General features: G+C 40.4%; 7 non-coding genes across 7 annotated transcripts; all 7 read right to left on the reverse strand.

Annotated features, from left to right (window-relative positions):
- Positions 1–2,274: 2,274 nt before the first annotated feature.
- On the reverse strand, positions 2,275–2,347 carry TRNAK-UUU (transfer RNA lysine (anticodon UUU)). Its single transcript has one exon. It is a non-coding gene; the product is annotated as a tRNA-Lys (tRNA).
- Positions 2,348–3,659: 1,312 nt separating this feature from the next.
- On the reverse strand, positions 3,660–3,732 carry TRNAK-UUU (transfer RNA lysine (anticodon UUU)). Its single transcript has one exon. It is a non-coding gene; the product is annotated as a tRNA-Lys (tRNA).
- Positions 3,733–4,982: 1,250 nt separating this feature from the next.
- TRNAK-UUU (transfer RNA lysine (anticodon UUU)) lies at positions 4,983–5,055 on the reverse strand. Its single transcript has one exon. It is a non-coding gene; the product is annotated as a tRNA-Lys (tRNA).
- A 3,830-nt stretch (positions 5,056–8,885) lies between these two features.
- On the reverse strand, positions 8,886–8,958 carry TRNAK-UUU (transfer RNA lysine (anticodon UUU)). Its single transcript has one exon. It is a non-coding gene; the product is annotated as a tRNA-Lys (tRNA).
- A 1,322-nt stretch (positions 8,959–10,280) lies between these two features.
- On the reverse strand, positions 10,281–10,353 carry TRNAK-UUU (transfer RNA lysine (anticodon UUU)). The gene has a single exon. It is a non-coding gene; the product is annotated as a tRNA-Lys (tRNA).
- A 1,393-nt stretch (positions 10,354–11,746) lies between these two features.
- TRNAK-UUU (transfer RNA lysine (anticodon UUU)) lies at positions 11,747–11,819 on the reverse strand. Its single transcript has one exon. It is a non-coding gene; the product is annotated as a tRNA-Lys (tRNA).
- A 1,322-nt stretch (positions 11,820–13,141) lies between these two features.
- Positions 13,142–13,214, reverse strand: TRNAK-UUU (transfer RNA lysine (anticodon UUU)). The gene has a single exon. It is a non-coding gene; the product is annotated as a tRNA-Lys (tRNA).
- Between the last annotated feature and the right edge of the window lie 1,689 nt (positions 13,215–14,903).

Consider the following 14,903-nt stretch of genomic DNA (forward strand, 5'->3'; position numbering starts at 1 on the left):
GAACCCCATTGAAAACCTCTTGAATGTGAGGAAGATGGATAGTCACAAGCCATCAAACAAAGAAGAACTGCTTAAATTTTTGTACCAGGAGTGGCATAATGTCACCCAAAAGCAGTGTGAAAGACTGGTGGAAAGCATGCCAAGACACATGAAAGCTGTGATTAAAAATCATGGTTATTCCACAAAATATTGATTTCTGAACTCTTCCTGAGATAAAACATTAGTATTGTTGTTTCTAAATAATTATGAACTTGTTTTCGTAGCATTATTTGAGGTCTGCAAGCACTGCATTTTTTTTGCTATTTTGACCATTTTTCATTTTCTGAAAATAAGTACAAAATTTAGTGCTTGGAAATTCGAAGACATGTTGTCAGTAGTTTATAGAATATAAGAGCAATTTACATTTTACTCAAAAATATACCTATAAAGAGAAAATTAAGACAAACTGAAGATTTTGCAGTGGTCTCTTAATTTTTGCCAGAGCTGTAGTTAGCAAGGCCGAAAAAAGACATTTGTCCGTCCAGTTCAGCCTATATTCCGTCAGAAGAAATCCCCAGATCTACGTCCTTCTAAAGAACCTAATAACTGCAAGATACAATATTGTTACGCTCCAGGAAGACATCCGGGCCTCTCTTGAACCCCTTGACTGAGTTCGCCATCCCCACCTCCTCAGACAAGGAATTCCAGATTCTCCCTGCCCTACCAGTAAAGAATCCTTTTCTATGTTGGTGGAAAAACCTTCTCTCCTCCAGATGCAGAGAATGCCCCCTTGTGACCGTCACCTTCCTTGGTATAAACAGATCCTCGGAGAGATATTTGTATTGTCCCCTTATATACTTATACATGGTTATGAGATCACCCCTCAGTTTCTAGACAAAATAATACTTTTTTGCTAATCTCTCTGGGTATTGTAGTTGTTGCCCTTCTTTGTACTCGCTCTAGTTCCACACAGATCTTCCACACGACCTTTTATCAGCATACAAGTTACACCCACATTGCACCCCCATTGATGACCTCACCTATTTTACATAACATTACCATTTATTAAAAGCTTACGCCCAAACAGGGACTTGAACCCTGGACCCTCAGATTAAAAGTCTCTACATTGATAATCTCGCTGGGTACCGTAATTCTTCCATCCCGTTACTAAATTTTGTTGCCCCTTTTTGGACTTGCTCTAGTTCCACAAAAATCATAATTTCCAGGCTTGAATTGGGCAGGTTAATCTTTGCGAAGGACATGTGAATCAAGCCACATACAAGGTTATCCTGGAAAAATAGTTGATTCCTTCTGCTCAGGAAACGTTCCCCAACTCTGAGGACTGGCTTTTCCAGCAGAACAATGCACCATGCCACACGGCTAGGTAAACCAACGTGTGGATGAAGGAACACTAGCTCAAATCGCTGTCATGGCCAGCCCAATCTCCAAACCTGAACCCCATTGAAAACCTCTTGAATGTGAGGAAGATGGATAGTCACAAGCCATCAAACAAAGAAGAACTGCTTAAATTTTTGTACCAGGAGTGGCATAATGTCACCCAAAAGCAGTGTGAAAGACTGGTGGAAAGCATGCCAAGACACATGAAAGCTGTGATTAAAAATCATGGTTATTCCACAAAATATTGATTTCTGAACTCTTCCTGAGATAAAACATTAGTATTGTTGTTTCTAAATAATTATGAACTTGTTTTCGTAGCATTATTTGAGGTCTGCAAGCACTGCATTTTTTTTGCTATTTTGACCATTTTTCATTTTCTGAAAATAAGTACAAAATTTAGTGCTTGGAAATTCGAAGACATGTTGTCAGTAGTTTATAGAATATAAGAGCAATTTACATTTTACTCAAAAATATACCTATAAAGAGAAAATTAAGACAAACTGAAGATTTTGCAGTGGTCTCTTAATTTTTGCCAGAGCTGTAGTTAGCAAGGCCGAAAAAAGACATTTGTCCGTCCAGTTCAGCCTATATTCCGTCAGAAGAAATCCCCAGATCTACGTCCTTCTAAAGAACCTAATAACTGCAAGATACAATATTGTTACGCTCCAGGAAGACATCCGGGCCTCTCTTGAACCCCTTGACTGAGTTCGCCATCCCCACCTCCTCAGACAAGGAATTCCAGATTCTCCCTGCCCTACCAGTAAAGAATCCTTTTCTATGTTGGTGGAAAAACCTTCTCTCCTCCAGATGCAGAGAATGCCCCCTTGTGACCGTCACATTGTACCCCCATGATGACCTCACCTATTACCTATAGCATTACCATTTATTAAAACCTTACGCCCGAACAGGGACTTGAACCCTGGACCCTCAGATTAAAAGTCTGATGCTCTACCGACTGAGCTATCTGGCTGATAATCTCGCTGGGTACCGTAATTCTTCCATCCCGTTACTAAATTTTGTTGCCCCTTTTTGCACTTGCTCTAGTTCCACAAAAATCATAATTTCCAGGCTTGAATTGGGCAGGTTAATCTTTGCGAAGGACATGTGAATCAAGCCACATACAAGGTTATCCTGGAAAAATAGTTGATTCCTTCTGCTCAGGAAACGTTCCCCAACTCTGAGGACTGGCTTTTCCAGCAGAACAATGCACCATGCCACACGGCTAGGTAAACCAACGTGTGGATGAAGGAACACTAGCTCAAATCGCTGTCATGGCCAGCCCAATCTCCAAACCTGAACCCCATTGAAAACCTCTTGAATGTGAGGAAGATGGATAGTCACAAGCCATCAAGCAAAGAAGAACTGCTTAAATTTTTGTACCAGGAGTGGCATAATGTCACCCAAAAGCAGTGTGAAAGACTGGTGGAAAGCATGCCAAGACACATGAAAGCTGTGATTAAAAATCATGGTTATTCCACAAAATATTGATTTCTGAACTCTTCCTGAGATAAAACATTAGTATTGTTGTTTCTAAATAATTATGAACTTGTTTTCGTAGCATTATTTGAGGTCTGCAAGCACTGCATTTTTTTTGCTATTTTGACCATTTTTCATTTTCTGAAAATAAGTACAAAATTTAGTGCTTGGAAATTCGAAGACATGTTGTCAGTAGTTTATAGAATATAAGAGCAATTTACATTTTACTCAAAAATATACCTATAAAGAGAAAATTAAGACAAACTGAAGATTTTGCAGTGGTCTCTTAATTTTTGCCAGAGCTGTAGTTAGCAAGGCCGAAAAAAGACATTTGTCCGTCCAGTTCAGCCTATATTCCGTCAGAAGAAATCCCCAGATCTACGTCCTTCTAAAGAACCTAATAACTGCAAGATACAATATTGTTACGCTCCAGGAAGACATCCGGGCCTCTCTTGAACCCCTTGACTGAGTTCGCCATCCCCACCTCCTCAGACAAGGAATTCCAGATTCTCCCTGCCCTACCAGTAAAGAATCCTTTTCTATGTTGGTGGAAAAACCTTCTCTCCTCCAGATGCAGAGAATGCCCCCTTGTGACCGTCACCTTCCTTGGTATAAACAGATCCTCGGAGAGATATTTGTATTGTCCCCTTATATACTTATACATGGTTATGAGATCACCCCTCAGTTTCTAGACAAAATAATACTTTTTTGCTAATCTCTCTGGGTATTGTAGTTGCTGCACCCACATTGTACCCCCATGATGACCTCACCTATTACCTATAACATTACCATTTATTAAAACCTTACGCCCGAACAGGGACTTGAACCCTGGACCCTCAGATTAAAAGTCTGATGCTCTACCGACTGAGATATCGGGGCTCTCTACATTGATAATCTCGCTGGGTACCGTAATTCTTCCATCCCGTTACTAAATTTTGTTGCCCCTTTTTGGACTTGCTCTAGTTCCACAAAAATCATAATTTCCAGGCTTGAATTGGGCAGGTTAATCTTTGCGAAGGACATGTGAATCAAGCCACATACAAGGTTATCCTGGAAAAATAGTTGATTCCTTCTGCTCAGGAAACGTTCCCCAACTCTGGGGACTGGCTTTTCCAGCAGAACAATGCACCATGCCACACGGCTAGGTAAACCAACGTGTGGATGAAGGAACACTAGCTCAAATCGCTGTCATGGCCAGCCCAATCTCCAAACCTGAACCCCATTGAAAACCTCTTGAATGTGAGGAAGATGGATAGTCACAAGCCATCAAGCAAAGAAGAACTGCTTAAATTTTTGTACCAGGAGTGGCATAATGTCACCCAAAAGCAGTGTGAAAGACTGGTGGAAAGCATGCCAAGACACATGAAAGCTGTGATTAAAAATCATGGTTATTCCACAAAATATTGATTTCTGAACTCTTCCTGAGATAAAACATTAGTATTGTTGTTTCTAAATAATTATGAACTTGTTTTCGTAGCATTATTTGAGGTCTGCAAGCACTGCATTTTTTTTGCTATTTTGACCATTTTTCATTTTCTGAAAATAAGTACAAAATTTAGTGCTTGGAAATTCGAAGACATGTTGTCAGTAGTTTATAGAATATAAGAGCAATTTACATTTTACTCAAAAATATACCTATAAAGAGAAAATTAAGACAAACTGAAGATTTTGCAGTGGTCTCTTAATTTTTGCCAGAGCTGTAGTTAGCAAGGCCGAAAAAAGACATTTGTCCGTCCAGTTCAGCCTATATTCCGTCAGAAGAAATCCCCAGATCTACGTCCTTCTAAAGAACCTAATAACTGCAAGATACAATATTGTTACGCTCCAGGAAGACATCCGGGCCTCTCTTGAACCCCTTGACTGAGTTCGCCATCCCCACCTCCTCAGACAAGGAATTCCAGATTCTCCCTGCCCAGACCGTCACCTTCCTTGGTATAAACAGATCCTCGGAGAGATATTTGTATTGTCCCCTTATATACTTATACATGGTTATGAGATCACCCCTCAGTTTCTAGACAAAATAATACTTTTTTGCTAATCTCTCTGGGTATTGTAGTTGCTGCACCCACATTGTACCCCCATGATGACCTCACCTATTACCTATAACATTACCATTTATTAAAACCTTACGCCCGAACAGGGACTTGAACCCTGGACCCTCAGATTAAAAGTCTGATGCTCTACCGACTGAGCTATCCGGGCTCTCTACATTGATAATCTCGCTGGGTACCGTAATTCTTCCATCCCGTTACTAAATTTTGTTGCCCCTTTTTGGACTTGCTCTAGTTCCACAAAAATCATAATTTCCAGGCTTGAATTGGGCAGGTTAATCTTTGCGAAGGACATGTGAATCAAGCCACATACAAGGTTATCCTGGAAAAATAGTTGATTCCTTCTGCTCAGGAAACGTTCCCCAACTCTGAGGACTGGCTTTTCCAGCAGAACAATGCACCATGCCACACGGCTAGGTAAACCAACGTGTGGATGAAGGAACACTAGCTCAAATCGCTGTCATGGCCAGCCCAATCTCCAAACCTGAACCCCATTGAAAACCTCTTGAATGTGAGGAAGATGGATAGTCACAAGCCATCAAGCAAAGAAGAACTGCTTAAATTTTTGTACCAGGAGTGGCATAATGTCACCCAAAAGCAGTGTGAAAGACTGGTGGAAAGCATGCCAAGACACATGAAAGCTGTGATTAAAAATCATGGTTATTCCACAAAATATTGATTTCTGAACTCTTCCTGAGATAAAACATTAGTATTGTTGTTTCTAAATAATTATGAACTTGTTTTCGTAGCATTATTTGAGGTCTGCAAGCACTGCATTTTTTTTGCTATTTTGACCATTTTTCATTTTCTGAAAATAAGTACAAAATTTAGTGCTTGGAAATTCGAAGACATGTTGTCAGTAGTTTATAGAATATAAGAGCAATTTACATTTTACTCAAAAATATACCTATAAAGAGAAAATTAAGACAAACTGAAGATTTTGCAGTGGTCTCTTAATTTTTGCCAGAGCTGTAGTTAGCAAGGCCGAAAAAAGACATTTGTCCGTCCAGTTCAGCCTATATTCCGTCAGAAGAAATCCCCAGATCTACGTCCTTCTAAAGAACCTAATAACTGCAAGATACAATATTGTTACGCTCCAGGAAGACATCCGGGCCTCTCTTGAACCCCTTGACTGAGTTCGCCATCCCCACCTCCTCAGACAAGGAATTCCAGATTCTCCCTGCCCTACCAGTAAAGAATCCTTTTCTATGTTGGTGGAAAAACCTTCTCTCCTCCAGATGCAGAGAATGCCCCCTTGTGACCGTCACCTTCCTTGGTATAAACAGATCCTCGGAGAGATATTTGTATTGTCCCCTTATATACTTATACATGGTTATGAGATCACCCCTCAGTTTCTAGACAAAATAATACTTTTTTGCTAATCTCTCTGGGTATTGTAGTTGTAGATTAAAAGTCTGATGCTCTACCGACTGAGCTATCCGGGCTCTCTACATTGATAATCTCGCTGGGTACCGTAATTCTTCCATCCCGTTACTAAATTTTGTTGCCCCTTTTTGGACTTGCTCTAGTTCCACAAAAATCATAATTTCCAGGCTTGAATTGGGCAGGTTAATCTTTGCGAAGGACATGTGAATCAAGCCACATACAAGGTTATCCTGGAAAAATAGTTGATTCCTTCTGCTCAGGAAACGTTCCCCAACTCTGAGGACTGGCTTTTCCAGCAGAACAATGCACCATGCCACACGGCTAGGTAAACCAACGTGTGGATGAAGGAACACTAGCTCAAATCGCTGTCATGGCCAGCCCAATCTCCAAACCTGAACCCCATTGAAAACCTCTTGAATGTGAGGAAGATGGATAGTCACAAGCCATCAAGCAAAGAAGAACTGCTTAAATTTTTGTACCAGGAGTGGCATAATGTCACCCAAAAGCAGTGTGAAAGACTGGTGGAAAGCATGCCAAGACACATGAAAGCTGTGATTAAAAATCATGGTTATTCCACAAAATATTGATTTCTGAACTCTTCCTGAGATAAAACATTAGTATTGTTGTTTCTAAATAATTATGAACTTGTTTTCGTAGCATTATTTGAGGTCTGCAAGCACTGCATTTTTTTTGCTATTTTGACCATTTTTCATTTTCTGAAAATAAGTACAAAATTTAGTGCTTGGAAATTCGAAGACATGTTGTCAGTAGTTTATAGAATATAAGAGCAATTTACATTTTACTCAAAAATATACCTATAAAGAGAAAATTAAGACAAACTGAAGATTTTGCAGTGGTCTCTTAATTTTTGCCAGAGCTGTAGTTAGCAAGGCCGAAAAAAGACATTTGTCCGTCCAGTTCAGCCTATATTCCGTCAGAAGAAATCCCCAGATCTACGTCCTTCTAAAGAACCTAATAACTGCAAGATACAATATTGTTACGCTCCAGGAAGACATCCGGGCCTCTCTTGAACCCCTTGACTGAGTTCGCCATCCCCACCTCCTCAGACAAGGAATTCCAGATTCTCCCTGCCCTACCAGTAAAGAATCCTTTTCTATGTTGGTGGAAAAACCTTCTCTCCTCCAGATGCAGAGAATGCCCCCTTGTGACCGTCACCTTCCTTGGTATAAACAGATCCTCGGAGAGATATTTGTATTGTCCCCTTATATACTTATACATGGTTATGAGATCATCATATTATCAATCTCATAATCATGATCATTGATAATCTCGCTGGGTACCGTAATTCTTCCATCCCGTTACTAAATTTTGTTGCCCCTTTTTGGACTTGCTCTAGTTCCACAAAAATCATAATTTCCAGGCTTGAATTGGGCAGGTTAATCTTTGCGAAGGACATGTGAATCAAGCCACATACAAGGTTATCCTGGAAAAATAGTTGATTCCTTCTGCTCAGGAAACGTTCCCCAACTCTGAGGACTGGCTTTTCCAGCAGAACAATGCACCATGCCACACGGCTAGGTAAACCAACGTGTGGATGAAGGAACACTAGCTCAAATCGCTGTCATGGCCAGCCCAATCTCCAAACCTGAACCCCATTGAAAACCTCTTGAATGTGAGGAAGATGGATAGTCACAAGCCATCAAGCAAAGAAGAACTGCTTAAATTTTTGTACCAGGAGTGGCATAATGTCACCCAAAAGCAGTGTGAAAGACTGGTGGAAAGCATGCCAAGACACATGAAAGCTGTGATTAAAAATCATGGTTATTCCACAAAATATTGATTTCTGAACTCTTCCTGAGATAAAACATTAGTATTGTTGTTTCTAAATAATTATGAACTTGTTTTCGTAGCATTATTTGAGGTCTGCAAGCACTGCATTTTTTTTGCTATTTTGACCATTTTTCATTTTCTGAAAATAAGTACAAAATTTAGTGCTTGGAAATTCGAAGACATGTTGTCAGTAGTTTATAGAATATAAGAGCAATTTACATTTTACTCAAAAATATACCTATAAAGAGAAAATTAAGACAAACTGAAGATTTTGCAGTGGTCTCTTAATTTTTGCCAGAGCTGTAGTTAGCAAGGCCGAAAAAAGACATTTGTCCGTCCAGTTCAGCCTATATTCCGTCAGAAGAAATCCCCAGATCTACGTCCTTCTAAAGAACCTAATAACTGCAAGATACAATATTGTTACGCTCCAGGAAGACATCCGGGCCTCTCTTGAACCCCTTGACTGAGTTCGCCATCCCCACCTCCTCAGACAAGGAATTCCAGATTCTCCCTGCCCTACCAGTAAAGAATCCTTTTCTATGTTGGTGGAAAAACCTTCTCTCCTCCAGATGCAGAGAATGCCCCCTTGTGACCGTCACCTTCCTTGGTATAAACAGATCCTCGGAGAGATATTTGTATTGTCCCCTTATATACTTATACATGGTTATGAGATCACCCCTCAGTTTCTAGACAAAATAATACTTTTTTGCTAATCTCTCTGGGTATTGTAGTTGCTGCACCCACATTGTACCCCCATGATGACCTCACCTATTACCTATAACATTACCATTTATTAAAACCTTACGCCCGAACAGGGACTTGAACCCTGGACCCTCAGATTAAAAGTCTGATGCTCTACCGACTGAGCTATCCGGGCTCTCTACATTGATAATCTCGCTGGGTACCGTAATTCTTCCATCCCGTTACTAAATTTTGTTGCCCCTTTTTGGACTTGCTCTAGTTCCACAAAAATCATAATTTCCAGGCTTGAATTGGGCAGGTTAATCTTTGCGAAGGACATGTGAATCAAGCCACATACAAGGTTATCCTGGAAAAATAGTTGATTCCTTCTGCTCAGGAAACGTTCCCCAACTCTGAGGACTGGCTTTTCCAGCAGAACAATGCACCATGCCACACGGCTAGGTAAACCAACGTGTGGATGAAGGAACACTAGCTCAAATCGCTGTCATGGCCAGCCCAATCTCCAAACCTGAACCCCATTGAAAACCTCTTGAATGTGAGGAAGATGGATAGTCACAAGCCATCAAGCAAAGAAGAACTGCTTAAATTTTTGTACCAGGAGTGGCATAATGTCACCCAAAAGCAGTGTGAAAGACTGGTGGAAAGCATGCCAAGACACATGAAAGCTGTGATTAAAAATCATGGTTATTCCACAAAATATTGATTTCTGAACTCTTCCTGAGATAAAACATTAGTATTGTTGTTTCTAAATAATTATGAACTTGTTTTCGTAGCATTATTTGAGGTCTGCAAGCACTGCATTTTTTTTGCTATTTTGACCATTTTTCATTTTCTGAAAATAAGTACAAAATTTAGTGCTTGGAAATTCGAAGACATGTTGTCAGTAGTTTATAGAATATAAGAGCAATTTACATTTTACTCAAAAATATACCTATAAAGAGAAAATTAAGACAAACTGAAGATTTTGCAGTGGTCTCTTAATTTTTGCCAGAGCTGTAGTTAGCAAGGCCGAAAAAAGACATTTGTCCGTCCAGTTCAGCCTATATTCCGTCAGAAGAAATCCCCAGATCTACGTCCTTCTAAAGAACCTAATAACTGCAAGATACAATATTGTTACGCTCCAGGAAGACATCCGGGCCTCTCTTGAACCCCTTGACTGAGTTCGCCATCCCCACCTCCTCAGACAAGGAATTCCAGATTCTCCCTGCCCTACCAGTAAAGAATCCTTTTCTATGTTGGTGGAAAAACCTTCTCTCCTCCAGATGCAGAGAATGCCCCCTTGTGACCGTCACCTTCCTTGGTATAAACAGATCCTCGGAGAGATATTTGTATTGTCCCCTTATATACTTATACATGGTTATGAGATCACCCCTCAGTTTCTAGACAAAATAATACTTTTTTGCTAATCTCTCTGGGTATTGTAGTTGCTGCACCCACATTGTACCCCCATGATGACCTCACCTATTACCTATAACATTACCATTTATTAAAACCTAACGCCCGAACAGGGACTTGAACCCTGGACCCTCAGATTAAAAGTCTGATGCTCTACCGACTGAGCTATCCGGGCTCTCTACATTGATAATCTCGCTGGGTACCGTAATTCTTCCATCCCGTTACTAAATTTTGTTGCCCCTTTTTGGACTTGCTCTAGTTCCACAAAAATCATAATTTCCAGGCTTGAATTGGGCAGGTTAATCTTTGCGAAGGACATGTGAATCAAGCCACATACAAGGTTATCCTGGAAAAATAGTTGATTCCTTCTGCTCAGGAAACGTTCCCCAACTCTGAGGACTGGCTTTTCCAGCAGAACAATGCACCATGCCACACGGCTAGGTAAACCAATGTGTGGATGAAGGAACACTAGCTCAAATCGCTGTCATGGCCAGCCCAATCTCCAAACCTGAACCCCATTGAAAACCTCTTGAATGTGAGGAAGATGGATAGTCACAAGCCATCAAGCAAAGAAGAACTGCTTAAATTTTTGTACCAGGAGTGGCATAATGTCACCCAAAAGCAGTGTGAAAGACTGGTGGAAAGCATGCCAAGACACATGAAAGCTGTGATTAAAAATCATGGTTATTCCACAAAATATTGATTTCTGAACTCTTCCTGAGATAAAACATTAGTATTGTTGTTTCTAAATAATTATGAACTTGTTTTCGTAGCATTATTTGAGGTCTGCAAGCACTGCATTTTTTTTGCTATTTTGACCATTTTTCATTTTCTGAAAATAAGTACAAAATTTAGTGCTTGGAAATTCGAAGACATGTTGTCAGTAGTTTATAGAATATAAGAGCAATTTACATTTTACTCAAAAATATACCTATAAAGAGAAAATTAAGACAAACTGAAGATTTTGCAGTGGTCTCTTAATTTTTGCCAGAGCTGTAGTTAGCAAGGCCGAAAAAAGACATTTGTCCGTCCAGTTCAGCCTATATTCCGTCAGAAGAAATCCCCAGATCTACGTCCTTCTAAAGAACCTAATAACTGCAAGATACAATATTGTTACGCTCCAGGAAGACATCCGGGCCTCTCTTGAACCCCTTGACTGAGTTCGCCATCCCCACCTCCTCAGACAAGGAATTCCAGATTCTCCCTGCCCTACCAGTAAAGAATCCTTTTCTATGTTGGTGGAAAAACCTTCTCTCCTCCAGATGCAGAGAATGCCCCCTTGTGACCGTCACCTTCCTTGGTATAAACAGATCCTCGGAGAGATATTTGTATTGTCCCCTTATATACTTATACATGGTTATGAGATCACCCCTCAGTTTCTAGACAAAATAATACTTTTTTGCTAATCTCTCTGGGTATTGTAGTTGTTGCCCTTCTTTGTACTCGCTCTAGTTCCACACAGATCATAATTTCTTTAGACCTTTTATCAGCATACAAGTTACACCCACATTGCACCCCCATGATGACCTCACCTATTTTACATAACATTACCATTTATTAAAAGCTTACGCCCAAACAGGGACTTGAACCCTGGACCCTCAGATTAAAAGTCTGATCCTCTACCGACTGAGCTATCCGCGCTCTCTACATTGATAATCTCGCTGGGTACCGTAATTCTTCCATCCCGTTACTAAATTTTGTTGCCCCTTTTTGGACTTGCTCTAGTTCCACAAAAATCATAATTTCCAGGCTTGAATTGGGCAGGTTAATCTTTGCGAAGGACATGTGAATCAAGCCACATACAAGGTTATCCTGGAAAAATAGTTGATTCCTTCTGCTCAGGAAACGTTCCCCAACTCTGAGGACTGGCTTTTCCAGCAGAACAATGCACCATGCCACACGGCTAGGTAAACCAATGTGTGGATGAAGGAACACTAGCTCAAATCGCTGTCATGGCCAGCCCAATCTCCAAACCTGAACCCCATTGAAAACCTCTTGAATGTGAGGAAGATGGATAGTCACAAGCCATCAAGCAAAGAAGAACTGCTTAAATTTTTGTACCAGGAGTGGCATAATGTCACCCAAAAGCAGTGTGAAAGACTGGTGGAAAGCATGCCAAGACACATGAAAGCTGTGATTAAAAATCATGGTTATTCCACAAAATATTGATTTCTGAACTCTTCCTGAGATAAAACATTAGTATTGTTGTTTCTAAATAATTATGAACTTGTTTTCGTAGCATTATTTGAGGTCTGCAAGCACTGCATTTTTTTTGCTATTTTGACCATTTTTCATTTTCTGAAAATAAGTACAAAATTTAGTGCTTGGAAATTCGAAGACATGTTGTCAGTAGTTTATAGAATATAAGAGCAATTTACATTTTACTCAAAAATATACCTATAAAGAGAAAATTAAGACAAACTGAAGATTTTGCAGTGGTCTCTTAATTTTTGCCAGAGCTGTAGTTAGCAAGGCCGAAAAAAGACATTTGTCCGTCCAGTTCAGCCTATATTCCGTCAGAAGAAATCCCCAGATCTACATCCTTCTAAAGAACCTAATAACTGCAAGATACAATATTGTTACGCTCCAGGAAGACATCCGGGCCTCTCTTGAACCCCTTGACTGAGTTCGCCATCCCCACCTCCTCAGACAAGGAATTCCAGATTCTCCCTGCCCTACCAGTAAAGAATCCTTTTCTATGTTGGTGGAAAAACCTTCTCTCCTCCAGATGCAGAGAATGCCCCCTTGTGACCGTCACCTTCCTTGGTATAAACAGATCCTCGGAGAGATATTTGTATTGTCCCCTTATATACTTATACATGGTTATGAGATCACCCCTCAGTTTCTAGACAAAATAATACTTTTTTGCTAATCTCTCTGGGTATTGTAGTTGCTGCACCCACATTGTACCCCCATGATGACCTCACCTATTACCTATAACATTACCATTTATTAAAACCTTACGCCCGAACAGGGACTTGAACCCTGGACCCTCAGATTAAAAGTCTGATGCTCTACCGACTGAGCTATCCGGGCTCTCTACATTGATAATCTCGCTGGGTACCGTAATTCTTCCATCCCGTTACTAAATTTTGTTGCCCCTTTTTGGACTTGCTCTAGTTCCACAAAAATCATAATTTCCAGGCTTGAATTGGGCAGGTTAATCTTTGCGAAGGACATGTGAATCAAGCCACATACAAGGTTATCCTGGAAAAATAGTTGATTCCTTCTGCTCAGGAAACGTTCCCCAACTCTGAGGACTGGCTTTTCCAGCAGAACAATGCACCATGCCACACGGCTAGGTAAACCAACGTGTGGATGAAGGAACACTAGCTCAAATCGCTGTCATGGCCAGCCCAATCTCCAAACCTGAACCCCATTGAAAACCTCTTGAATGTGAGGAAGATGGATAGTCACAAGCCATCAAGCAAAGAAGAACTGCTTAAATTTTTGTACCAGGAGTGGCATAATGTCACCCAAAAGCAGTGTGAAAGACTGGTGGAAAGCATGCCAAGACACATGAAAGCTGTGATTAAAAATCATGGTTATTCCACAAAATATTGATTTCTGAACTCTTCCTGAGATAAAACATTAGTATTGTTGTTTCTAAATAATTATGAACTTGTTTTCGTAGCATTATTTGAGGTCTGCAAGCACTGCATTTTTTTTGCTATTTTGACCATTTTTCATTTTCTGAAAATAAGTACAAAATTTAGTGCTTGGAAATTCGAAGACATGTTGTCAGTAGTTTATAGAATATAAGAGCAATTTACATTTTACTCAAAAATATACCTATAAAGAGAAAATTAAGACAAACTGAAGATTTTGCAGTGGTCTCTTAATTTTTGCCAGAGCTGTAGTTAGCAAGGCCGAAAAAAGACATTTGTCCGTCCAGTTCAGCCTATATTCCGTCAGAAGAAATCCCCAGATCTACGTCCTTCTAAAGAACCTAATAACTGCAAGATACAATATTGTTACGCTCCAGGAAGACATCCGGGCCTCTCTTGAACCCCTTGACTGAGTTCGCCATCCCCACCTCCTCAGACAAGGAATTCCAGATTCTCCCTGCCCTACCAGAAAAGAATCCTTTTCTATGTTGGTGGAAAAACCTTCTCTCCTCCAGATGCAGAGAATGCCCCCTTGTGACCGTCACCTTCCTTGGTATAAACAGATCCTCGGAGAGATATTTGTATTGTCCCCTTATATACTTATACATGGTTATGAGATCACCCCTCAGTTTCTAGACAAAATAATACTTTTTTGCTAATCTCTCTGGGTATTGTAGTTGCTGCACCCACATTGTACCCCCATGATGACCTCACCTATTACCTATAACATTACCATTTATTAAAACCTTACGCCCGAACAGGGACTTGAACCCTGGACCCTCTCTACATTGATAATCTCGCTGGGTACCGTAATTCTTCCATCCCGTTACTAAATTTTGTTGCCCCTTTTTGGACTTGCTCTAGTTCCACAAAAATCATAATTTCCAGGCTTGAATTGGGCAGGTTAATCTTTGCGAAGGACATGTGAATCAAGCCACATACAAGGTTATCCTGGAAAAATAGTTGATTCCTTCTGCTCAGGAAACGTTCCCCAACTCTGAGGACTGGCTTTTCCAGCAGAACAATGCACCATGCCACACGGCTAGGTAAACCAACGTGTGGATGAAGGAACACTAGCTCAAATCGCTGTCATGGCCAGCCCAATCTCCAAACCTGA

This window comes from Dendrobates tinctorius, unplaced genomic scaffold (assembly GCF_039654945.1).
Source record: "Dendrobates tinctorius isolate UK_male_01 unplaced genomic scaffold, ASM3965494v1 ptg000099l, whole genome shotgun sequence".
Classification (NCBI taxonomy): Eukaryota; Metazoa; Chordata; class Amphibia; order Anura; family Dendrobatidae; genus Dendrobates; species Dendrobates tinctorius.